The following is a 27,068-nucleotide window of genomic DNA, read 5'->3' on the forward strand; positions in this document are numbered from 1 at the left end:
TTTCATGTAATCACATCCACTTTGCTTCTTTGCTTGGTAGTTTAGACTTTATTCACATGCTTCATATTTTCTGCTGCTTTTTTGCACAAAAATTCTGTTGTGTTTAACGGTCCAAGCAAAGTTGATGTGATTTCATAAAAACTGCCCGCTATGGTCTAACGACGCTGCTAACCTGTGAGGTTGTGGTGCTTTTCTCTCTCTTGTCATCTATGTGGAGCCTAAAAAAATTGTAAAAAGCTGCAGTTACTTTATTAAGTGCAGAATCAAAACTTTTCTGTACTATAAAAAACACATTAAAAATGTGGCTACACATCTGCACAGGAAATAAATGAAATAAGGGAGAAAAAATTGTTATTGTGTACTTTGGTGTGGACATCTGCCGAAAACAAAAAACACAGTATTTCTGCAACCTGTGAACATGGCCTTACAGACACAAAAAAGCTGGATGTCATATAGTGAAACTACATAAAGATGAGAAAGTTCTGTTGGGTCCGACTGTGAATGACGGAACAAAAAACATACCTCCCAACTTTTGAAGAAGGAAAAGCGGGACAAAGGTATCGGCGTGCGCAGCGGCAATTTTTAGGCCACACCCCTGACCACACCCATTTCACAACTATTCACACCCATATTCACGCCCCAACCACACCCATTTCGCACTGCTGATCACACTGTTTCATAAACAATAATTATAAACAGAAAAATATGGCCACACCGAGCTCCATACTGTATAATGGCCCCACATGATGCTCAATACTGTATAATGGCCACACAGTCCTCCATACTGTATAATGGCCCCACATGATGCTGCGTACAGTATAATGCCCACTGGCACATGATGCTCCATACTGTATAATGGCCACACAGTGCTCCATACTGTATAATGGCCCCACATGATGCTCAATACTGTTTAATGGCCACACAGTGCTGCATACTGTATAATGGCCACACATGATGCTCAATACTGTATAATGGCCACACAGTCCTCCATACTGTATAATGGCCCCACATGATGCTGCGTACAGTATAATGCCCACTGGCACATGATGCTCCATACTGTATAATGGCCACACAGTGCTCCATACTGTATAATGGCCCCACATGATGCTCAATACTGTATAATGGCCACACAGTGCTCCATACTGTATGATGGCCACACATGATGCTCAATAGTGTATAATGGCCACACAGTGCTCCATACTGTATAATGACCCCACATGATGTTTCATACTGTATAATGGCCACACAGTACTCCATACTGTTTAATGGCCCAACATGATGCTCAATACTGTATAATGGCCACACAGTGCTCCATACTGTATAATGGCCACACATGATGCTCAATACTGTATAATGGCTACACAGTGCTGCATGCTGTATAATGGCCACACAGTGCTCAATACTGTATAATGGCCACACATGATGCTCAATACTGTATAATGGCCACACAGTGCTCCATACTGTATAATGGCCACACATGATGCTCAATACTATATAATGGCCACACAGTGTTCCATACTGTATAATGGCCCCACATGATGCTCAATACTGTATAATGGCCACATATGATGTTCCATACTGTATAATGGCCACACATGGTGCTCAATACTGTATAATGGCCACACAGTGTTCCATACGGTATAATGGCCCCAAATGGTGCTCCATACTGTATAATGGCCACACAGTGCTCCATACTGTATAATGTCCCCACATGATGCTCAATACTGTATAATGGCCCCACATGATGCTACATACTGTATAATGGCCCCACATGATGCTACATACTGTATAATGGACACACATGATGCTACATACTGTATAATAGCCCCACATGATGCTACATACTGTATAATGGACACACATGATGGTGCCAGTGTACAGTCAGGGCTGTAGATATGTCCCAGCAGCTCTGCTTACAATGCAGATTAAGATTTCACCACCTGTCGCTGTCCACACTGCTGCCTCACAGATTCTGCACATTGCAATGTAGCCCAGCTCTGCAAACTCTGCATGCACTCAGACAACACCACTATCTACTGGCTCCACTCCATAACTGCTGTAGTATATAAAGGATACATACATGTATACTGTGCCTATGACTAACAGGCTGCACTGGATTGCTCTAACTGCTGCAACTACTCCTGGTCATAATGCCTTGTACTGTAAGCACAGCAGAGCAGGGCCAGCTGCATGATGCATGTAGTACACACACACACGTACCTCAGAATGTCCTCTCTCCCTCTCTGAACCACCGCCACAGAAGAAGATACGGAGGGGCCGTGGCCTAATACAAGGGGGGTGTCGACTGCTGCTCCTGCTGGCTGCACGGGAGAAGTAGAGTCCCGTGCGGGACTGTGGGGCACAGCCTCAAAATCGGGACAGTCCCACAGTATGAGGGACGGTTGGGAGCTATGACAAAAAATAATTCACAGGTCCCAACTAGAGATGAGCAGGACACACAGATGATGTCACGCTGCCCTGGGTGATCAAAAATCTCATTGAGGACCCCGGAAGGTAAGAGATTCGAGACCTCCCATGGAGCTACCCGGTATGACTTACTTGCACACTGGACCAGAGACCCATGAATCCATCTGCTCATCTCTAGTCATAACTGTGCCGGATATAGCGGACAGTCTCGGATTTCGGTCTACGTCCTGCAGTCTTGGGCGTCTGCTGAATTTCCCTTACTACAACAGTCCCTCTGACATCTTCTCCTGCCAGGGGTGAAAGAAATGGGAGTGGATTGGGGTGTGGCCAGTGGAGTGGCCAACATATGCAGTGGCCACATGACCTGTCACTCTTTCTTGCATGAATCTTATTGAGAGCATGTCCAGAAGGATTCAAGCAGTGTTGAAAGTCAAAGGTGGACTGACAAAATAGTAAAAATTAAAATTTAGATTTTAAGGAGCAATGTAGTGACATGAAAAGAGTCCGTATAACTATATATATATATAGATATATATATATATATATATATATATATATATATATATACTGTATGCTTAATATATAGATATGCTTAAGAGTAGCAAGACAAATTTATGTATGAGATAGCCAAGATGATTGTTTATACAAAGATAGCATTCTCACGTTAGAAGCAGTTGTGGATGGTGAGATATGGAGCCTGAAAGTCAAAAGTTCAGAACATTGTTACCCTTTTGCCCATCAGTGTGTCTATATGTACCAGAACAATCTGTCTGTGGGTTCAGGGCCTTCAATGCACCTTCAGGCATGTAGAATTTTCTCACCCTGATCAGCACAAGCTGTGGCACATAGCCTTAGCTGGTGGCTGAATGATACAAGTTCTGGGTTTGATTCCTGGGGAGTCCATATCTAAAGAAAAAAACAATGCTTATTCAATTAATTGTAAGAGCGTGCAGAGATATGCCAGCCTCGCCTCCAGTGGAAGAGGAGCTATGGAGACATCTCAGAGTGGAAATGGGAAAGAACACCCTGACCTGCCATGACAGCAGGACTGACCCCTCAAATCGGGACAGTACCTTTTAAATCGGACGTTTGGAAGCTATGACAAAGGCACATTAAATGTCTCAAGTTTCCTGCACCAATCCCAGCTATTTCCAACCTATACAGTGTATGAATCCTGCTGATAACCCAATGTTGAGCCTGTTGCTGACATATTTCTCCCTATTACTGCACCTCCTGTTTTGTACAGTAAAAGTGTCGCTATTAGTGTCCCATAGTAGTGCCATGTAGAAAGTAATATTTCCCCATAGAAAATATTAATGATCCTATAAACTAATAGAGGCTTCTTTTTGCAATCTTGACCGTACTAATGCCCCCGTGTATCCTCTGTTACCCTCAATGAAGTAATTATGTCCCTTGTGTGCCCACCTAACAATATTATTCTCTGAGTGAAGAAACTAATAATGCCTAATTAATGCCTCTTGATTCCTCTTTTTTAATTATGCCTGGGCTCCACGCATGCCATATTCCCCACATATATATTAATAATGCCCTGAGTTCCCCCACATATAATAATAAATGCCCCAAATCCCCATACAAAATCATAATAGTGTACCAAAAAAACCTCAAAAAATATGTAGTGTATATGTATACTTACCCACCTAATCCTACATCCTGATTAGTCCACCAGTACAATCAGCATTCTGGTGCAGGAAGAGTAACACTGTAACATCTCGCATGGCCCTTACGTTTTATAGGCCATATGCTTATAGCGACCAAGTGCTTACAAAATGAAGAGTGGTAGAGCAGAGAGACCATGGCTCCCTACTCTACTAAACGGGTCAACCATACATTCCCCTGGGACTGTCCCAAATTGAGAGTGATCGTGGGAGGTCTGGGATGTTCCAGACTTCAACTACATTGCATGGTGTTGTCCACATGTGTCCAGGCTGTGCAGGCTCAGACACATCTGTGATTGTTTGGTTCTTCCCACGACACAGGACTTTAGGGGAGAGGCCAGCATCTCACTGTGCTCTGTACACTCATTGCTTAATTCTTTGCTTTTTCTGAAGGGTGGTCTTCGAACTCGCAACCTCTTGCAGGGGAGGCAGCAGCTTCAGCTGAGAGCGACAGGCTGCTCTAGAATTTTATCTGCTTACATGTCTAAATTATGTTCTTTATAGGCATGTTGCACTGCTAAGAAACAAAGTCCAGCTCACCAGTAATGCTTGATTCCAGTCCTGTCTAAAGCACGTGTAGCAGTGGCTGAACGTCACTGCCGGGCAAGACTCAAATACAGTACAGTAGATGAGGAGGCAGAACAAAACACCTACTTTATTGAAAATCTGAGGATAATATGCAGCAAAATAAGACAAACAGTTATTGAAATGACAATGGCAATATTAGATACAAAGAGAGTGTGTCACACAAGCTGTGCTCCAGCTATGGCAATGCTAAGTTCAATACAAACTGTGTAAACAATTTCTACAAACTACTCTCTTCTCACTTCCTACCTTGCTTCTGATCATCAGGCCGCGTTGCTACAGCCCCCTAACTAAAGAACCGTGCTCTACAGTGGAGAACTTGAATTGGAGTCGGATCCTACACAGGACTATTACAAGGAAATAAACAAGTTGGTATCTTGTCTGTGTAATAGAGTGCAGGGTTGAGTATGTCACCACGGAACAGACAGACCAACTGTTGAGGGGAATTTATTAACAGGAGTAAGATTCTCCTCGCAGGGAGTAAACAGGGGGTTAATAGAGATAAAGCAAACAGTATAACAGTACACAACAAGTTAACTGAAGCTATGAAACAGGTAAGCAGAATAGAAATGGAAAAAACGAGTGTTCTTGTAACTTATCAGTCCAGGGAGATCCTGACTGGAGGGTCCTTATTCCAATGTGGGTACAGTCACCAGTAGCACTTAAAAATTCTGAAGTCTTTCCTGTCTTCTGAGAACTGGAAACTCTTGGGTTAAACCTTTGCAGTCTTTTCTCTTCAACATGAAACTGAAATCAGGAGGTAGCACAGTCTCGGTCACTGCTGCAGAAGTCTCTGTATGTTAGCCTGGCAGTTTCTCTGTAATAACGATGTCACACACACATTGGGCAGTTACTTATCACACTCAGGGATCTTTGCTTGTCACTGCGGTCACCAGGGCTGCACCCGAGTCACTGTCTCTGATTCAGGAGGCTTCCGAGTCTACACCCTCACATCCAGCCTTCACTCTGGTGGGTATCTCAGCCTCAGTGCCCTCACGGGGAGCACTATCTTTAGGGGAGCACGGCGCTGCAGCCTGCCCTCTCTTTGGCATGCTGCCCTCTCCCTGCTCTCCCACTCTTTTCTGACCACACCCCTCTCTCTTCCCAGCAGTCACCTGGCCCCCTCTGTCCAGGGCAGAAAGTCTTCCCCCCAACAACCCAGCTGTCTGACTAAGTGGTTCCAGGCAAGGAGCAGGGAAAGCAACCTCCTTACATTCCCCCTCTCTTAAAGCTCGCCATTCCACGGGCGAGGTCTCTTCGTGCTTCTCTTTGTTCTTTTTAGGGGAGTCAGATACTGGCAATCCTCGCATCTCCTTCTGCCTTTCTTCTTGCACATACTCCCAAACTAAATGGTCTAGGAGCTGTTCATCAGTCAGATTGAGATATGCTTTCTCTGCTTCATCAACAACTGCTGTCCTCTTCTTCTTTTTCTTCTTCTTCTTAGCCTTGCTGGTAGCAGGTGTTTGCGTAGTGGCTTCTTGCTCGGGTTCCTCAGTCTGGGGGCTTAGTACAAGCAATTCTTCTCCATAGCTCCCCCTCTCTTTGACAGGAGCATTCTCATCGAAGCTTAAGTCAGATGAATTAAGACCATGCAGGCCGGACTCTTTGTCATCTGTGCCGGGCTCTGCGGGCATCACTTCCCAGGGCTTCTCACACGCCCTGTCTCACACAGCTGTTCCATTTCCCCTGTCCGATCAGGAACTGGTGAGCTGACAGCCAGCACATTCTTCACCTCAGGGGACGACATCAGTGGTTCCTCCTTCTCATCGGCTCGGACCTTGAAAACGAGTGTCGCAGGAACACTTGGCACTTTCTCTCCTTCTTCGGGAACTCGTGCTGGGCAAGGTAGTAAAACACTTTGGTGGTCTTCTCGAGTGAACGTCACTTTCTTTCCTCCGGGCTGAGTCTCACCAACAAAACCTTCAGACCCAGGCTGTAGATCCACCAGGTTCGCCTTTACGCGTTGGGACAGTGCAGTCATTTCACCAGAGATGCTTGACACCTTCTCCACCTCTCCTTGGCGTCCGACATTGTGGTACTGTTTTGCCCTAGGTGGAACTCTTCTCTTCCTGCCATACCATTCCCTCCAGGGGCAACGTTCCCTCCAGTTAGCAGAGCCCTCAGAGGGGTGAGCGGATCTCTGCCACCGCTCTTCTCGGGTAGGGCAATTTCTGGACATGTGTCCCACCTTTCTGCACGACCAGCACTCACGTCTGCGTCTGTCTGGAGGGCGCTTCAGTCTGGATCGTCGACCTCGGCGGGGGACATCTCTCATCTGCGGTTGCTCTTCACCCCAGGATACGGAGTTACACTCTGGGGCCACCACCGAAGCCTTCTTCATGCTGCGCCCCTCTCCTCTATCTCTTTCTGGCGGCTTCCGCACGTTACCTCGGGGTATGCCGCTGGTCCCCAAAACGGCAGTAAGGGCTTTCCCCAGACTCTCAATCTCCTCCCAGATTCTTCTTATCTTCAGCTGGGAATCTCGGGTCCACATCGCCTCCTCTTCATTTTGACTGGGTGCTCCGCAGTTGTAGCATCTAGGCAGTCTTCTTCGCCGAGCGGCACTAGTCTCACTTTGGGGGGCGGTCTCTCTTTCTCGCACCGGAGGGCTGTACTCTGCAGCTGTGATCTTCTTATATTCAGCCACCTCCTCACGGACTCGCTTAACCTCCTTCTTCAAGTCTTCTACCCATTGAGTGGTTGTTACCTCCCTGCTCCATACCTTTCCCACTGGCACTACCACCCCTTGCTCTTGCTCGCGCGTGCGTGCCTCACTCCCGACCTCAGAGAAAGTCATATCTAGCTTTACGTGCATGCGCTCTCGCAGGGCCTGTTTCATCAACACATCTCGCAAGCCTGTCACCAGTTGGTCCCGCAGCACAACGTCAATTGACCCCACACCTATGCCGTCTTTCCGTATAATGGCAGTATGAAGCTCCTGCAGCGCGTTCATATATTGCGTCACCGTCTCCCCCTCTCTTTGTACCCGGCGGAACAGTCGCATGCGCAGCTCCTCTACGTCAGTGGGGTCCCCATGCGTCTCCTCAAGTATACGTAATACTTTGTCCAGGGTATCTCTCGCCTGGGGGGTCTGAGCATAACAGAGTCCCGTGCATCCCCCTCTAGGGCCATCACAGCTATTTCCGCCTGCAGAGCCGGTGTCATAGGATGCATCCGCATCATCCCTTGGATGCGCTCCGTCCAACTCCAGAACATGACATTGCTCCCTGAAAATTTTGGCAGGTTAACTAACATGGCTCCCAGGGAGATGCTAGACCTGGGGCCTCCCTCAACTGCTTGGTCTGCCCCTTCCGCGCTACCATGTGACATCCTGCCGACTACGCCAAGTGTAATAGAGTGCAGGGTTGAGTATGTCACCACAGAACAGACAGACCAACTGTTCAGGGGAATTTATTAACAGGAGTAAGATTCTCCTCGCAGGGAGTAAACAGGGGGTTAATAGAGGTAAAGCAAACAGTATAACAGTACACAACAAGTTAACTGAAGCTATGAAACAGGTAAGCAGAATAGAAATGGAAAAAACGAGTGTTCTTGTAACTTATCAGTGCAGGGAGATCCTGACTGGAGGGTCCTTATTCCAATGTGGGTACAGTCACCAGCAGCACTTAAAGATTCTGAAGTCTTTCCTGTCTTCTGAGAACTGGAAACTCTGGGGTTAAACCTTTGCAGTCTTTTCTCTTCAACATGAAACTGAAATCAGGAGGTAGCACAGTCTCGGTCACTGCTGCAGAAGTCTCTGTATGTTAGCCTGGCAGTTTCTCTGTAGTAATGATGTCACACACACACTGGGCAGTTACTTATCACACTCAGGGATCTTTGCTTGTCAATGCGGTCACCAGGGCTGCACCCGAGTCACTGTCTCTGATTCAGGAGGCTTCCGAGTCTACACCCTCACATCCAGCCTTCACTCTGGTGGGTATCTCAGCCTCAGTGCCCTCACGGGGAGCACTATCTTTAGTCTTCCCCCCAACAACCCAGCTGTCTGACTAAGTGGTTCCAGGCAAGGAGCAGGGAAAGCAACCTCCTTACATCTGCCTGACGAATCCACAAGAGCCCATGACCTGATACCAGAAAGTCCAAGAATAGGGACATTCTACATGCTTCCCAAAATCCACAAATCTGGAAATCCAGGAAGACCAATTATTTCATGTGTGGGCTCCCTTACTGAGCAGGTATCTGAGTGGGTAGAGGGTATTCTTAAACTACTGGTAAAAGAAACACCCAACTACATTCAGGACACAACTGACCTATTGAATAAACTATCAGCAATAGGTCCTCTACCAGAAGGAACCATCCTGGCTACCATGGATGTGGAATCTTTGTACTCCAATATCCCACACCAGGATGGATTAAATGCCTGCAAATTCTTCCTGGAAAACACAGGGACTAATGCTGATTCTGTGGTGAAACTTACAAAAATTCATCCTCACCCGCAATTACTTTGAATTTGACAACAAGATATATCTATAGGAGACTGGTTCAGCAATGGGAAGTAAAATGGCCCCATAGTATGCTAATCTTTTCATGGCCAAGCTTGAAAGCGACTTTTTGTCCTTCTCCACAACAGTATCACAGACCTGCCTGTTGTGTTCCTTGGTCTTCATGATGCTCTCTGTGCTTCAAACAGAACCCAGAGACTATCACAGAGCAGGTGCATTTATACGGAGACTTGATTACACACAGAAGGATTATATTTATCATCATTAGACATTTAGGACAACATTGGATCATTCAGAGATCCACAATGAACTTCTGGATTGAGTTTGCTGCACTGAAAGTAAAGGGGCCGAATAATATTGCATGCCCCACTTTTCAGTTTTTGAGTTTGTATAAAAAGTTAAAATAACCAATAAATTTCGTTCAACTTCCCAATTGTGTTCCACTTGTTGTTGATTCTAAACCAAAAATTTACAATTGGTATCTTTATGTTTGAAGCATGATATGTGGGAAAAGGTTGAAAAGTTCCAGGGAGCCAAATACTTTCGCAAGGCACTGTATATATCAAGATGGGGGATATATACAGTCTATCAGGATGGGGCCCAGGATAAATGACATATACAAGAATGGGCTATATATATATTAGGAAGGGGCCAAGGATAAGGTAGATAAACCAGAATGGGCAATATATTTACCAGGATGGGGCCATGATGAGAGACATATATGTTGAGGAGAGCCATAAGATCAAATACTTAATTAACCTCAACACATAAGGTAATTGAGAGAAGCAACCTATAACATGTATTGTTTAACCTTACATAAGTTTTCCTCAGACAAAGTGAGACACTGAAGATGGCCACCATCACCTGTAGCAGAGCCGTGTGCTCTGGTACCCAAGATGAACAATGAAGACACTAAAGATGGCCGCCATTTCCTGTATCAGCATGCCGTGTGCTCTGGTATCCAAGATGACGCCCACCCTGATGACCTCATGGATCCACCCACAGCGACGCCCACCCTGATGACCTCACGGACCAACCCACCCTGATGACCTCATGGATCCGCCCATGGACTTGCTCATGCCCAACCCACTAACCAATGAAATACATCCGATCACTCCCATTTTAGAGCTAACCGAGCCCCCTTACAGGAGATATATAACATTGTGTTTGACTAATAAACTTCCCTTCTTGGAGCTGAGCCACACATTGATCAAGGAGAGTTACAGCTGACTGTGTCTGGTGTATTTCTTTAGTGCACATGATCAATATCTATTAGGCCAGGAGTAGGTAACTAGAGAATTGAACATTATATTAATTGTTCAACCCTAATATTTGGCGCCCAATGTGGGGCCAGCAGAGGAGAGCCCTGAACCCTGAGGACCGGCGAGTGGAACGGCTGGATGCATTGAGTACCCCGAACCTGGAGACTGATCACCTCCTTAACAGAACACGGTAAGTCTGCTGATTTTTATAATCTGTAGTCTTTACCTGTGTCCTTCGGGGTATCCTGTGCAGATTGCCTGACCGTGTCCGGTTTTCTTGGTATCTGTAAGACGGCAGAAAGGGTATCTCCGCTGCTGGTCATTTAATTGCAAGAACCGTCACATATTTTAGTTGCCTGCTGCCTGTTACATGTTGTGAAGAGGGGAGATGACTAGTAGTTAAGAGAAGCAAGGTTTTTTTTTCTACAGAGGGAGAGGCAAGTGATAAAACAGGAAAAACAGGTTTTTACAGAAGGAGATGACTGGTAGTTAGGAAAAGCATTGTGTTTGGAACAGGAATAGCAGGTTTCTAGGAAAGAAGAAGCAAGTGTTTACAGAAGGAAAAGCATGTGGTAGGACGGGATAAACAAGTTTGTTTTTAGAGAAGGAAAGCAAGAGAGTAGAAAAAAAATAAATAAATAAATAAATATTTTTTGTCTGTGGTATACGGTTGTCGCCTGTGATAAGATTTTCAGTTCTGTACAAGAGAGACTAGGACCTGGAGTGATTGACTCGGCCTAGGGGGGCCCGGTAAAGCTTGGAGTGATTGACTCAGTTCGGGCATAATAAATTGTGTAGCGGCTCATTAAAAACTTGGAGTGATTGACTCAGTTTGAGCCAAATAATTAAACTTATAGTTTTTGCCCCGTGACATCGAGTGAGTGACTCTGCACGGGGACCGGTAAGTTAGGGAGCAATTTGACAAAGTAGGGAATAATTGGTTTGTAAAGTACAGAGCACGGAAGTCAGACAGGGACCACTTGACAAGAAGCAATAGGAACTGAGTACTGCAGACTCAGTTCCCTTTAGAATCTCAGGTTTGAGTCATCTCCCCTGTCTTATTGTTTGTTTGGTGTTTGTTATCTTGATAGATAGATATACTGTATATCTATAGAAAGATGGAGAAATTAATGCAGTTCTGCCGTATGGGCACTAAGCCAAATTCAGATGGCAAGTTAGACTCATGCACATTAGTGGAAATTGTGTGGAATGCCAGAAGGGGGGATGGTTACAGCCCCTGGAGTGGAAGATTGTCTTAGGAAAAAAAAAAAAAAAAAGAAAGAAAGAAAGAAAAGGTATCCTAGAAGATAATGGATTGTTGTCTATTGCTAGGGCAGGAGAAAGAGTCTCTGAAAGTCTGTATAGAGAAAATTGGGTAGAGGAGGAAAGGAAAAAAAAAAAAAAAAAGAGGTAAAGTTTTGACTTACACTCACTGGCCACTTTATTAGGTACACCTGTCCAACTTCTTGTTAACACTTAATTTCTAATCAGCCAATCACATGGCGGCAACTCAGTGCATTTAGGCATGTAGACATGGTCAAGACAATCTCCTGCAGTTCAAACCGAGCATCAGTATGGGGAAGAAAGGTGATTTGAGTGCCTTTGAACGTGGCATGGTTGTTGGTGCCAGAAGGGCTGGTCTGAGTATTTCAGAAACTGCTGATCTACTGGGATTTTCACGCACAACCATCTCTAGGGTTTACAGAGAATGGTCCGAAAAAGAAAAAAAATCCAGTGAGCGGCAGTTCTGTGGGTGGAAATGCCTTGTTGATGCCAGAGGTCAGAGGAGAATGGGCAGACTGGTTCGAGCTGATAGAAAGGCAACAGTGACTCAAATCGCCACCCGTTACAACCAAGGTAGGCCTAAGAGCATCTCTGAACGCACAGTGCGTCGAACTTTGAGGCAGATGGGCTACAGCAGCAGAAGACCACACCGGGTACCACTCCTTTCAGCTAAGAACAGGAAACTGAGGCTACAATTTGTACAAGCTCATCGAAATTGGACAGTAGAAGATTGGAAAAACGTTGCTTGGTCTGATGAGTCTCGATTTCTGCTGCGACATTCGGATGGTAGGGTCAGAATTTGGCGTAAACAACATGAAAGCATGGATCCATCCTGCCTTGTATGGAGCATCTTTGGGATGTGCAGCCGACAAATCTGCGGCAACTGTGTGATGCCATCATGTCAATATGGACCAAAATCTCTGAGGAATGCTTCCAGCACCTTGTTGAATCTATGCCACGAAGAATTGAGGCAGTTCTGAAGGCAAAAGGGGGTCCAACCCGTTACTAGCATGGTGTACCTAATAAAGTGGCCGGTGAGTGTATGTGTATTTCAAAAATATATCCTGTGAGCGGCCACCACCGTATAATGGTGGCCCAGAGCCATGTGCTAAATGTAATGGCGGCCATTTTGTTGATGGCGAATGTGTTAAATGTAATAGCAGCCAAAATGGTGGCCCAGAGCCATCTGCTAAATGTAATTCTGACGGCGGCCATTTTGTTGGTGGTAAATATAATTCTGACGGCGGCCATTTTGTTGGTGGTAAATATAATTCTGACGGCGGCCATTTTGTTGGTGGTAAATATAATTCTGACGGCGGCCATTTTGTTGATGGCGAATGTGTTAAATGTAATAGCAGCCAAAATGGTGGCCCAGAGCCATCTGCTAAATGTAATTCTGACGGCGGCCATTTTGTTGGTGGTAAATATAATTCTGACGGCGGCCATTTTGTTGGTGGTAAATATAATTCTGACGGCGGCCATTTTGTTGGTGGTAAATATAATTCTGATGGCGGCCATTTTGTTGGTGGTAAATATAATTCTGATGGCGGCCATTTTGTTGGTGGTAAATATAATTCTGACGGCGGCCATTTTGTGGTGGTAAATATAATTCTGACGGCGGCCATTTTGTTGGTGGTAAATATAGTCCTGACGGCGGCCATTTTGTTGATGGCAAAGGTGTTAATGCTAACGGCGGCCATGTTGTGGATGGCAAATGTAATTCTGATGGCAGCCATGTTGTGGATGGCGAATGTGCTGCTCCTGGTGGTGAACATCTCAGATTAAGGCTACACACCACATCACCAAATCCTTGTTACCCAGTAATGACCACTGATGGCCAATACTATATTCCTTCGGGAAGTGAACAGGCTTTACCCATGTTTCCCGTCTCAGTGGTTTCCAGTGGGGCACCGACCCTTTCCCCTATCACTCCTGTCGGGAATCCAGCAATACTCCCACCTGGATCTTCCCCGGCACCTACCCTTTCTACTGTCACTTCCACTGCCAATTTAGCCGCACACCCACATGAGATGCTCCAAACAGCGACCTCTCCTCCCAATGCTTCCACAACAGCACTCTCACGCAGTCTACATAACCCTATACCCAGTACCTCACAGGCTGTCTCGCAGCCAAGCGCACACCTTTATGGGACGGTGGCGACTGTATCAAGGGGGGGCTCAATGTAGGAGGGGGATACCAATAGCACAGGAAGCACAAAGGGGAGGGAATGTTGGCAACCTATTTTTGAAAAGGAAATTCCTGAGGGACCCTTGTTAGTGGTGGGAAAGGGTAACATAACAACAATGGAGACAGACGCTATTGTTAATGCTGCCAATTCTCGGTTAGAGCACAATGGAGGTGTAGCTAGAGCTATAGTGGAAGCAGGAGGGGCGACTATTCAAGCTGACAGTCAAATCATTGTTGAGTCACGTGGTCAGATAGCTGTTGGGGACAAAGTGGTGACTAAAGCTGGCAATCTCCTGTGTAGAATGATCATACACACTGTGACCCCTACTTATGACCCTATTCATCCAGATGTTAGTGCTCAACAACTTCATGCAGCAATAACTCGCATTAATGAGGACAGGACTGTTAAAGCTTTTAAGACTGCCTGCGTCACCTGGAGCCCACACCATGATACTGGAGCTGCCCAAATAGAGCCCCTCATTCCAGGACTGTTACCTCCTCCGGCTCCTCATACACAAGGGACTACATCTGCACTCCCGGTGCCATCTCTACTCCCGCCTCAGGTGCCACCGCCAACAGTGCCAATGCTCATGTCTGAGGAGCCCACCATCTATATCAAGTTTACACCCCAGCAAGCTGCTACTCTGTTGAACCAAGTTCTAGATCCAGAAAAACAGCCGATGCCTTTCTACAGGAGCATGACGAGACATGGGACTCTGGTGTTGAGTTCTGCCAAGAACCTAAGACAAGGGCCTCGGATGAGTTGGCTGACCTATCAATGATTATTGTTGCCAAAGGTTTCCAGATGCCTCAAAGCTGATGCAGCCATTGTACGATGACCTCAAGACGTCAGCGTTTCCACTATGTACTAAATCCGTGGAAGCTTTCTACGCTCTTAAACAGGCCATACAGTCTGCACCAGCTCTTTGAATCCCAAATCCTGATATCATCTGAGGACATCCAGTTCTCTTAATGGCTCCACACGACATAATTGCTATTGTTGGAACCTAAACATCTGTTGGTGCAGCATCATATGAGACTCCAATGTTCGCTCTTGGTTCCGGATAATGTCACTCTTGTCCGCTGCAGCATCTTCAAACTGTCCACGCTGCTTCCTCTTTCCAGGGGGGGATGTGGATGATGATACTGATGCTCTCGGAGAAGATGCCTCTACACACTCAGAGGATCATGACTGTCTTGAACAAATGCATGAAGAAGTAGCCTCCCAGAAAAACGTGTCTGAAGACCCACTCCCACATGCTGACGTGACGTTCTTCACTGATGGTTCCAGATTTGCAGATAAAACAGGAAGGTTCCATATGGGATATGCCGTGGTTACACATGACCTGATCATCTCAGCTGGATCGCTACCACCGCACATGTCTGCACAAGAAGCGGAACTTAAAGCTTTGACGCTGGCTTGTCAGGAAGCGACGGAGAAGGTGGTCAACATCTACACGGATTCAAGATACGCTTTTGGAGTGGCTCATGACTTCGGCAGTATCTGGGCAGCCAGAGGATACCTAACGTCCAGTGGAACTCCTCTAAAACATGCTGCTACCATGCAAGAACTTGTGGTCACTCTGGATCTACCTTCAAAGGTTGCAGTGATCAAGATCAAAGCTCACGGGAGACTGGATTCTCCAGAAGCAAGGGGGAACTTCTTTGCTGACAAAACAGCAAAGACCTATGCTGTGGATCCATTTGGGAAAGAGAAAGCAGCGGTGTACGTGTTACAAGACACTGAAGAAGGGACTAAAGCCTCTCTTATGAGGATTATCAATCTACATCAAGGCAAGACATCAGATGATGAAAAGAAGTCATGGCAAGAAGGAGGAGCTAAAAAGGATGAAGATGGAGTCTGGAGGATGAACAAAAAGGTCTGTCTACCCCGTAATCTGTACCCTTCAGTGACAGAATGGGCACACGGTATCACCCACAGAGGCAAGAATCGGATGAATGACCTGATTTGGAAGACTTATATGGCACCTGGGATCTTTACTGTCACCCAAAATTATTTCAAGTCCTGCCTTGTGTGTGCAACATGCAATCCAGCACCGCCTCAGAAAGTTACTCAGAAAAATTTGGCTAAACCACTTTATCCCTTTCAGAGGATTCAGATTGATCACATTCAAATGCCAAAAGTAGGGAAGTACGAGTATGTACTTTTAGTGACTGACATGTTCTCAGGATGGCCCGAAGCCTATCCAGTAACCAACATGACTGCCAGAGTGACTGTTAAGGGACTGATGACTGAAGTAGTCTGCAGATATGGGGTCCCAGAGGTAATTGAGAGTGACCAAGTACCTGCGTTCACTGCAGCACTGACTAAGGAACTATGGACATTAGTGGGAGCTGATTTGGGTTTACATACTCCATATCACCCGCAGAGCAGTGGGAAAGTAGAAAGACTGAATGACGCCTTCAAAAATAAAATACTGAAAGCAAGTTAGGAGGTCAGACTTGGACAGATATTTTGCCTGTTGCCGTTCTACTAAACTCACACCATTCGAGATTCTTTTTGGGGGGCCTCCAAGGTTGGGTCAATATTTTCCACAACAGCTAGCCTTAGGAAGTGATACTCTTGTAAATTATGTAATTGTTGTTACTAAAGAACTGTCAGTAACACATGTACGAGTTTTATCATCCATTCCAGGTCCAGATTCCAGTGAAGGTACCCATGCTTTCCAACCTGGTGACTACGTGCTGGTAAAGGCGTTCATCAGAAAGACATTCATGGAGTCGAGATTTAAGGGTCCCTACCAAGTGCTCCTGACTACTCCTACTTCAGTCAGGGTTGCTGAGTGCCTCCTGGATCCATCTCTCACATTGTAAATTTGTTAGTTAGGGACAGAGTAGGATCTGACCTGCTTGTCAAAGTCCAGCTACAAAGGGAGGTTTTCCACAAGGGAAAACTTGTCTCAAACTGGTGAAAACTCCAATTCCCCCTCCCGGGCAAGACGGTCAGATCTAGGATGTGTACATCAGGGTTAGTCACATGTGTATTTTACTGTAAGTAACCATGGAGATGGGAGATTGGAGAGTAATAGATTCAGCAGGTAGGGAAGTCCCGAGGACGCCGGTAACACGCTCCGATATACCTCCTCGGTATACCCATAATTAGTCACACATTCTCTGGTGTCTATAGCATCCATATTGTCATGAAGCTTCTGATGTCATAATAACACTTAACATCGGTGGGTTAGGGAACCACGGTGGGATCAAGATAAAAGAAAAGGTTAATAAAGTATTTAGGGGGGACTGTTGAGGAGAGCCATAAGATCAAATACTTAATTAACCTCAACACATAAGGTAATTGAGAGAAGCAACCTATAACATGTATTGTTTAACCTTACATAAGTTTTCCTCAGACAAAGTGAGACACTGAAGATGGCCACCATCTCCTGTAGCAGAGCCGTGTGCTCTGGTACCCAAGATGATCAATGAAGACACTAAATATGGCCGCCATTTCCTGTATCAGCATGCCGTGTGCTCTGGTATCCAAGATGACGCCCACCCTGATGACCTCATGGATCCACCCACAGCGACGCCCACCCTGATGACCTCACGGACCAACCCACCCTGATGACCTCATGGATCCGCCCATGGACTTGCTCATGCCCAACCCACTAACCAATGAAATACATCCGATCACTCCCATTTTAGAGCTAACCGAGCCCCCTTACAGGAGATATATAACATTGTGTTTGACTAATAAACTTCCCTTCTTGGAGCTGAGCCACACATTGATCAAGGAGAGTTACAGCTGACTGTGTCTGGTGTATTTCTTTAGTGCACATGATCAATATCTATTAGGCCAGGAGTAGGTAACTAGAGAATTGAACATTATATTAATTGTTCAACCCTAATATATATATCGGATGTTCTTCTCTGTTCACCTCCTGTGACAGAACCGCTTCTAGTCCTACTTCAGAAGCATCCATTTGTATGATAAAGCCTTTCTTGAAGTGGGGGCTGGTGAGCACAGGCTGTCCGCACAATGCCAACTTCATGGATTGGAATGCTTCCTCCACTTAGGGGTTCCACTCAACCATGACCGATTTCCTTCCCAGTAAAATTAGGTATAAATCGTCGGTAATACCCAATGATGCTCAGGAATGCTCTTACCTGTTTTGTGGCAATAGTCCGAGGCCAGTTTTCAATGGCCTCAATATTATTTATTTGGGGTTTAACCCCTTCCTGACATCTGACGTACTATCCCGTCGAGGTGGGGTGGGCCCGTATGACCACCGATGGGATAGTACGTCATATGCGATCGGCCGCGCTCACGGGGGGAGCGCGGCCGATCACGGCCGGGTGTCAGCTGCATATCGCAGCTGACATCCGGCACTATGTGCCAGGAGCGGTCACGGACCGCCCCCGGCACATTAACCCCCGGCACACCGCGATCAAACATGATCGCGATGTGCCGGCGGTGCAGGGAAGCATCGCGCAGGGAGGGGGCTCCCTGCGGGCTTCCCTGAGCCCCCCGCAGCAACGCGATGTGATCGCGTTGCTGCGAGGGTCTTACCTCCCTCCCTGCCTGCTCCAGACCCGGATCCGGGTCCTGCAGGGAGGGAGGTGGCTTCACAGAAGCCTGCTCAGAGCAGGCACTGTGAAGCAGCCTGCACTTCTCGCAGATCGGTGATCTGTCAGAGTGCTATGCAAACTGGCAGATCACCGATCTGTATTGTCCCCCCCTGGGGAAAAGTAAAAAAGTAAAAAAAAAATTTTCCAAATGTGTAAAAAAAAAAAAAAAAAAATATTCCAAAATAATGAAAAAAAAAAATATTATTCCCATAAATATATTTCTTTATCTAAATAATAATAAAAAAAACAATAAAAGTACACATATTTAGTATCGCCGCGTCCGTAACGACCCGACCTATCAAACTGGCCCACTAGTTAACCCCTTCAGTAAACACCGTAAGAAAAAAAAAAAAAACGAGGCAAAAAACAACGCTTTATTATCATACTGCCGAACAAAAAGTGGAATAACACGCGATCAAAAAGACTGATATAAATAACCATGGTACCGCTGAAAACGTCATCTTGTCCCGCAAAAAACGAGCCACCATACAGCATCATCAGCAAAAAAATAAAAAAGTTATAGTCCTGAGAATAAAGCGATACCAAAATAATTATTTTTTCTATAAAATAGTTTTTATCGTATAAAAGCGCCAAAACATAAAAAAATGATATAAATGAGGTATCGCTGTAATCGTACTGACCCGATGAATAAAACTGCTTTATCAATTTTACCAAACGCGGAACGGTATAAACGCCTCCCCAAAAAGAAATTCATGAATAGCTGGTTTTTGATCACTCTGCCTCACAAAAATCGGAATAAAAAGCGATCAAAAAATGTCACGTGTCCGAAAATGTTACCAATAAAAACGTCAACGCGTCCCGCAAAAATCAAGATCTCACATGACTCTGTGGACTCAAATATGGAGAAATTACAGCTCTCAAAATGTGGTAACGCAAAAAATATTTTTTGCAATGAAAAGCGTCTTTCAGTGTGTGACGGCTGCCAATCATAAAAATCCGCTAAAAAACCCGCTATAAAAGTAAATCAAACCCCCCTTCATCACCCCCTTAGTTAGGGAAAAATAAAAAAATAAAAAAATGTATTTATTTCCATTTTCCCATTAGGGTTAGGGTTAGGGCTAGAGTTAGGACTAGAGTTAGGGCTAGGGTTAGGGTTAGGGCTAGGGTTGGGGCTAGGGTTGGGGCTAGGGTTGGGGCTAGGGTTGGGGCTAGGGTTGGGGCTAGGGTTAGGGTTGGGGCTAGGGTTGGGGCTAGGGTTGGGGCTAGGGTTGGGGCTAGGGCTAGGGTTGGGGCTAGGGTTGGGGCTAGGGTTGGGGCTAGGGCTAGGGTTGGGGCTAGGGTTAGGGCTAGGGTTGGGGTTAGGGTTAGGGCTAGGGTCGGGGCTAGGGTCAGGGCTAGGGTCAGGGCTAGTGTTACGGCTAGTGTTACGGCTAGTGTTAGGGCTAGTGATAGGGCTAGGGTTATTGCTAGGGTTAGGGCTAGGGTTGGGGCTAAGGTTGGGGCTACAATTAGGGTTGGGGCTAAAGATAGGGTTAGGGTTTGGATTACATTTACGGTTGGGAATAGGGTTGGGTGTGTCTGGGTTAGAGGAGTGGTTAGGGTTACTGTTGGGATTAGGGTTAGGGATGTGTTTGGATTAGGGTTTCAGTTATAATTGGGGGGTTTCCACTGTTCAGGCACATCAGGGGCTTTCCAAACGGGATATGGCATCCGATCTGAATTCCAGCCAATTCTGCGTTGAAAAAGGAAAACAGTGCTCCTTCCCTTCCGAGCTCTCCCGTGTGCCCAAACAGGGGTTTACCCCAACATATGGGGTATCAGCGTACTCAGGACAAATTGGACATCATGTTTTGGGGTCCAATTTCTCCTGCTACCCTTGGGAAAATACAAAACTGGGGGCCAAAAAATAAGTTTTGTGGGAAAAAAAAGATTTTTTATTTTCATGGCTCTGCGTTGTAAACTGTAGTGAAACACTTGGGGGTTCAAAGTTCTCACAACACATCTAGATAAGTTCCTTGGGGGGTCTAGTTTCCAACATGGGGTCACTTGTGGGGGGTTTGTACTGTTTGGGTACATCAGGGGCTCTGCAAATGCAACGTGACGCCTGCAGACCAATCCATTTAAGTCTGCATTCCAAATGGCGCTCCTTCCCTTCCGAGCTCTGTCATGCGCCCAAACAGTGGTTCCCCCCCACATATGGGGTATCAGCATACTCAGGACAAATTGGACAACAACTTTTGAGGTCCAATTTATCCTGATACCCTTGTGAAAATACAAAACTGGGGGCTAAAAAATCAGTTTTGTGAAAAAAAAAAAAAAAATTTTTTTACGGCTCTGCGTTATAAACTGTAGTGAAACACTTGGGGGTTCAAAGCTCTCAAAACACATCTAGATAAGTTCCTTAGGGGGTCTACTTTCCAAAATGGTGTCACTTGTGGGGTTTTTTAATGTTTAGGCACATCAGGGGCTCTGCAAACGCAACATGGCATCCCATCTTAATTCCAGTCAATTTTGCATTGAAAAGTAAAATAGCGCTCCTTCCCTTCCGAGCTCTGCTATGCGCCCAAACAGTGGTTTACCCCCACATATGGGGTATCGTCGTACTCAGGACAAATTGCACAACAACTTTTGTGGTCTAATTTCTTCTCTTACCCTTGGGGAAATAAAAAAATGGGGGCGAAAAGATCATTTTTGTGAAAAAATATGATTTTTTATTTTTACGGCTCTGCATTATAAACTTCTGTGAAGCACTTGTTGGGTCAAAGTGCTCACCACACATCTAGATAAGTTCCTTAGGGGGTCTACTTTCCAAAATGGTGTCACTTGTGGGGGGTTTCAATGTTTAGGCACATCAGGGGCTCTCCAAATGCAACATGGCGTCCCATCTCAATTCCAGTCAATTTTGCATTGAAAAGTCAAATGGCGCTCCTTCCCTTCTGAGCTCTGCCCTGCGCCCAAACAATGGTTTACACCCACATATTGGGTATCAGCGTACTCAGGACAAATTGCACAACAATTTTGGGGTCCAATTTCTTCTCTTACCCTTGGGAAAATAAAAAATTGGGGGCGAAAAGATCATTTTTGTGAAAAAATATGATTTTTTATTTTTACCGCTCTGCATTATAAACTTCTGTGAAGCACTTGTTGGGTCAAAGTGCTCACCACACATCTAGATAAGTTCCTTAGGGGGTCTACTTTCCAAAATGGTGTCACTTGTGGGGGGTTTCAATGTTTAGGCACATCAGGGGCTCTCCAAATGCAACATGGCGTCCCATCTCAATTCCAGTCAATTTTGCATTGAAAAGTCAAATGGCGCTCCTTTCCTTCCGAGCTCTGCCATGCGCCCAAACAGTGGATTACCCCCACATATGGGGTATCAGCGTACTCAGGACAAATTGTACAACAAATTTTGGGGTCTATTTTCTCCTGTTACCCTTGGTAAAATAAAACAAATTGGATCTGAAATAAATTTTGTGTGAAAAAAAGTTAAATGTTCATTTTTATTTAAACATTCCAAAAATTCCTGTGAAACACCTGAAGGGTTAATAAACTTCTTGAAAGTGGTTTTGAGTACCTTGAGGGGTGCAGTTTTTAGAATGGTGTCACACTTGGGTATTTTCTATCATATAGACCTCTCAAAATGACTTCAAATGAGATGTGGTCCCTAAAAAAAAATAGTGTTGTAAAAATGAGAAATTGCTGGTCAACTTTTAACCCTTATAACTCCGTCACAAAAAAAAATTTTGGTTCCAAAATTGTGCTGATGTAAAGTAGACATGTGGGAAATGTTACTTATTAAGTATTTTGCATGACATATGTCTGTGATTTAAGGGCATAAAAATTAAAAGTTGGAAAATTGCGAAATTTTCAAAATTTTCGCCAAATATTCGTTTTTTTCACAAATAAACGCAAGTTATATCGAAGAAATTTTACCACTATCATGAAGTACAATATGTCACGAGAAAACAACGTCAGAATCGCCAAGATCCGTTGAAGCGTTCCAGAGTTATAACCTCATAAAGGGACAGTGGTCAGAATTGTAAAAATTGGCCCGGTCATTAACGTGCAAACCACCCTTGGGGGTGAAGGGGTTAATAACCCTATGGCCAATCACATATCGCAATTACCAAACTTTCTCGACACCTACTGCACATTTTTTTGGGTTCGTCATCAAGCCTGAGGCTCGGAGCGAATCCACTACCGCTTTCACCTGGGACAAATGGGTATGCCAGTCGGTACTAAAGACCAAATACACTGACCCATACTTCTGATAGGGCTCTAACACTATGCCCATCAGCCTCTGGAACGTGGCCACGGAACCATGCAATCCAAAAGGCAAGATTACATAATGATAGAGACTTTCCAGCGTTATGAAGGCGGTCCTTTCTTTTGTTGACTCTGTCAGAGGCACCTGACAGTAGCCCTTTGTCAGATAGAGCATCATCATGTACCAGGCCTGCCCCAGTCTCTCAATCAGCTAGTCCACCTGGGGCATTGAATAAAGGTCAAATTTTGACACTTCATTAAATTTTGGGAAATTTTGACAAATTGTAACTATCTGTCCGCCTTCTGAATCAGTACAATGGGACTAACCCACTCACTCCAGGACTCCTCAAAAACTCCTAGCTGGAGCATTTGTTTCACTTCAGCTGTGATGGCTTGCCTCTGGCACATGGTATAGTTTCATTCGTACCTTTACCTGAGGCTCAGTGACAATATCATATTGAATTACACATGTTCGACTGGACAGCTCTGAGAATACGTCCGTATTCTGCTGCACCAATTTCTGAGTCGCCTATTGCTGCTGTTTAGAGAGAACGTATATCATCTTTAACTTTCTCCCGGCCTCCTCCCTAGCCGTGTCGGAGGGTAGACAGATAATATGACCGGATTTGTGTACGTCATCATTCCTTCTCCATCTTTCCACGCCTTTAGCAGAGTTACTTGATATACAGTAATTGCTCAACTTTTCTCTTCCTGGGCTGATATACTTTGTAATTCACTTCCCCAACCTTTTCTTGGACTTCATAAGGCCCTTGGCACTTGGCCATAAGCCTACTTTCTGCAATAAGCACTAAAACTAATACCAGATCCCCTTGTTTAAAGGATCTAACTGTGACCTTTATATTACACACTTGGCTCTACGCTGTATGGGCATCCAGAAGGTGTTCCTTTATTATAGGTATTACCGCCATGATCCAGTCCTGCATACTTGCCACATGCTCTATTATACTTTTGTGAGGAGTTGGCTCCTGTTCCCATGTCCCTTTCGCTATGTCCAGCAGACCGCAAGGATGTGTACCATATAATAGTTTGAATGGAGAGAACTCCATTGAGGGATGCGGTATCTCTTTGACAGCAAAATTAAATAGGGCCGTAACATATTCCAATCTTTCCCATCTTTGGAGTCCACTTTCTTCACCATAGACTTGAGGATCTTGTTAAATCTTTCAACTATACCATCTGTCTGTGGGTTGTCATCCGACGGGAGCAACTGTTTTATCTGGAGCAGTTTACACAATTCCTTTGTAACCTTGCTCATAAAAGAAGTTCACTGATCCGTAAGGATCTCCTTAGGTAGCACAAGGTAACAGAACATGGAAAACAGCAAGACATTTACCCTGGGTGGCATAATTTTACTCACCCACAGGGACAAGTCTTCCCAAAACAGTCCCGTAAGGGAGGGTTTTCACCACTACCCCCACATGTTTAACCTCCCTTTAAGGAGTGGAAAAGGTAACCTCCACCGTCGGATACTCGTGGAGTTTGCCGTGTATATACAGTACAGACCAAAATTTTGGACACACCTTCTCATTTAAAGATTTTCCTGTATTCTCATGACTATGAAAATTGTACATTCACACTGAAGATATCAAAACTATGAATTAACACATGTGGAATTATAGACTTAACAAAAAAGTGTGAAACAACTGAAATTATGTCTTATATTCTAGGTTCTTCAAAGAAGCTCATCAAGAGAATGCCAAGAGTGTGCAAAGCAGTCATCAGAGCAAAAGGTGGCTACTTTGAAGAACCTAGAATATAAGACATAATTTCAGTTGTTTCACACTTTTTTGCTAAGTATATAATTCCACATGTGTTAATTCATAGTTTTGATGCCTTCAGTGTGAATGTACAATTTTCATAGTCAAAATCTTTAAATGAGAAGGTGCGTCCAAACTTTTGGTCTGTACTGTAGATGACCCCGACTTTTCCCCCAGTGGGCTCTAACACGGAGATCAATGACCCATGCACAAGTGTCACTAGGCTCCCTAAGTCCAAGAGAGCCTCTGCCCAGTGTCCGTTGATGCGCACCTGGCACAGATGGGGTTCACTCACTGGGGAGAAGGCGTCCACGGCTTAAACAGGCTGGACATACATTGATACTCGGTGAGTAAATCCGCAGTCCATGGGTTCAGCAGTCAGGGGGCAGTTGGCAACCACATGTCTTAGCCCTTGGCACTGCCAGAACCTGATAGTGGTGGCACTGCTAGTCCACGAGACCGGTTTGTGGGAAACTGGTTTCCTGCCAGCCTCACTCTGGGGTACCCCCAAAGTATGGGCTCGGTTCTAACTGACCTCAGCATTGGATCGTGTCACTTTTCCAGGCTCCTGGGCTTACAGGGGCCGACGTGATAGCCACAGTGGGGCAGAGTCATTCATGAAATCCTGGGCGGGCGTATAATGCTCTATCAGGCTAACCACCTGGTCTAGGCTACCCGGGTCCCGTGGCATCACCCAATGCTGTATGGCTGCTAGCAGAGTTCTCACAATCTGGTTGACGACCACCCTCTATATAATCTCTGTTAGAGTCAAGGTCTCAGGCTGGAGCCTTTTTTTTTTAACAAGGTGCAATAAGTCAAAACAATGAGAGCTAGTGGGCTGGTTTTTCCACAAATTTCCACTGATATAACTGATTCATCTGTACATATGTATTGACCCCCATACAGTTAAACTCTGTGGCAGAGCAGGGGGACTGGATCTCCCTGCGCTACCACCTGGCTGCTATGGGGACCTTGAGCAAGAAAGGGGTCCGCCCGCCCGTCATCACAATTTTAACTGTATCAGCTGGATGCCGACACAGTTGAAAGCACTGATGAGACAGGGAGCATAATGCATAATGCTCCCACTACCATCATTCCACCCCTATGTCTGACATCCCTGATGCAGACACTGACAGCGTGAGCGATGACGTCATCACTTGGTGCTAGCTGTCCTAAAATGAGCGGGTACTCGGAGCTGCTCGGGAATGAGAAGGGGTGGTGAGTATTATATTTATTTATTTATTTTTACCGTGAGTGCATTATACTATATAGAGTCTGCCTATTGGGGTGCTTTATACTATAGAGGCCTGTGGGGGGCATTATACTATATAGAGTCTGCCTATGGGGAGTGCATTATTTAATATATAAAGTTGAGTGTATGTATGTGTGTGCGTATGTATGTATCGAGCCATGCCCACTCCACATAGCCATGCCCACTCCGCATAGCAGGCACAGGCCACATCTAGCTCTGTCGTGTCTAGAATGGAGTTGCTTCTGTGAGGCATGACGTCAATGGAAAGGGAGGAGCCTCATGGATAGAGATGTGAGGGGCAAAATGAGAGAAGTCAAGGGGAAAATGAGAGAAGTGAAGTGCTGCTGCAGTATGAGAAGAGTGAAGCGCTGCAGGTGGAGGCGGTGTATAAGGCCACATTCACACGTTCAGTTTCAGTATTTGGTCAGTATTTTACCTCAGCATTTATAAGCCAAAACCACAAGTGGGAGAAAAATACAGAAGTGGTAACATGTCTCTAATAAACTTTTCCTCTGATTATTTTACTCCAAATTTTAGCTTACAAATACTGAGGTAAAAATACTGACCAAATAACGTGTGAACGAGGTCTAATACAGGAGGAGATGACACACGGGTATATACTATATACAGGAGGAGATGACATACAGGTATATACTATATACAGGGGAGATGACATACAGGTATATACTATATACAGTGGAGATGACATACAGGTATATACTGTATACAGGAGGAGATGACACACAGGTATATCTATATATATAAAGTTGAGTATATATATGTGTGTGTGTATATCAAGCCAAGCCCACTCCACATAGCCCCATCCACTCTGCATAGCCACTCATTCCACACGCAAAGCCTCGTATAATAAATATCTAATATATACAGGTGCATCTCACATAATTAGAATATCATCAAAAAGTTAATTTATTTCAGTTCTTCAATGCAAAAAGTGAAACTCGTATATTAGATAGAGTCATTACAAACAGAGTGATCTATTTCAAGTGTTTATTTCTGTTAATGCTGATGATTATGGCTTACAGCCAATGAAAACTCAAAAGTCATTATCTCAGTAAATTAGAATACTTTATAACACCAGTTTGAAAAAATGGTTTTAAAATCCGAAATGTTGGCCTACTGAAATGTATGTTCAGTAAATGCACTCAATACTTGGTTGAGGCTCCTTTTGGATCATTTATTGCATCAATGCGGTGTGGCATGGAGGCAATCAGTCTGTGGCACTGTTGAGGTGTTATGGAAGCCCAGGTTGCTTTGATAGCAGCCTTCAGCTCATCTGCATTGTTGGGTCTGGTGTTTGTCATCTTCCTCTTGACAGTGAC

The sequence above is a fragment of the Ranitomeya variabilis genome, chromosome 5 (assembly GCF_051348905.1).
Source record: "Ranitomeya variabilis isolate aRanVar5 chromosome 5, aRanVar5.hap1, whole genome shotgun sequence".
Taxonomy (NCBI): domain Eukaryota; kingdom Metazoa; phylum Chordata; class Amphibia; order Anura; family Dendrobatidae; genus Ranitomeya; species Ranitomeya variabilis.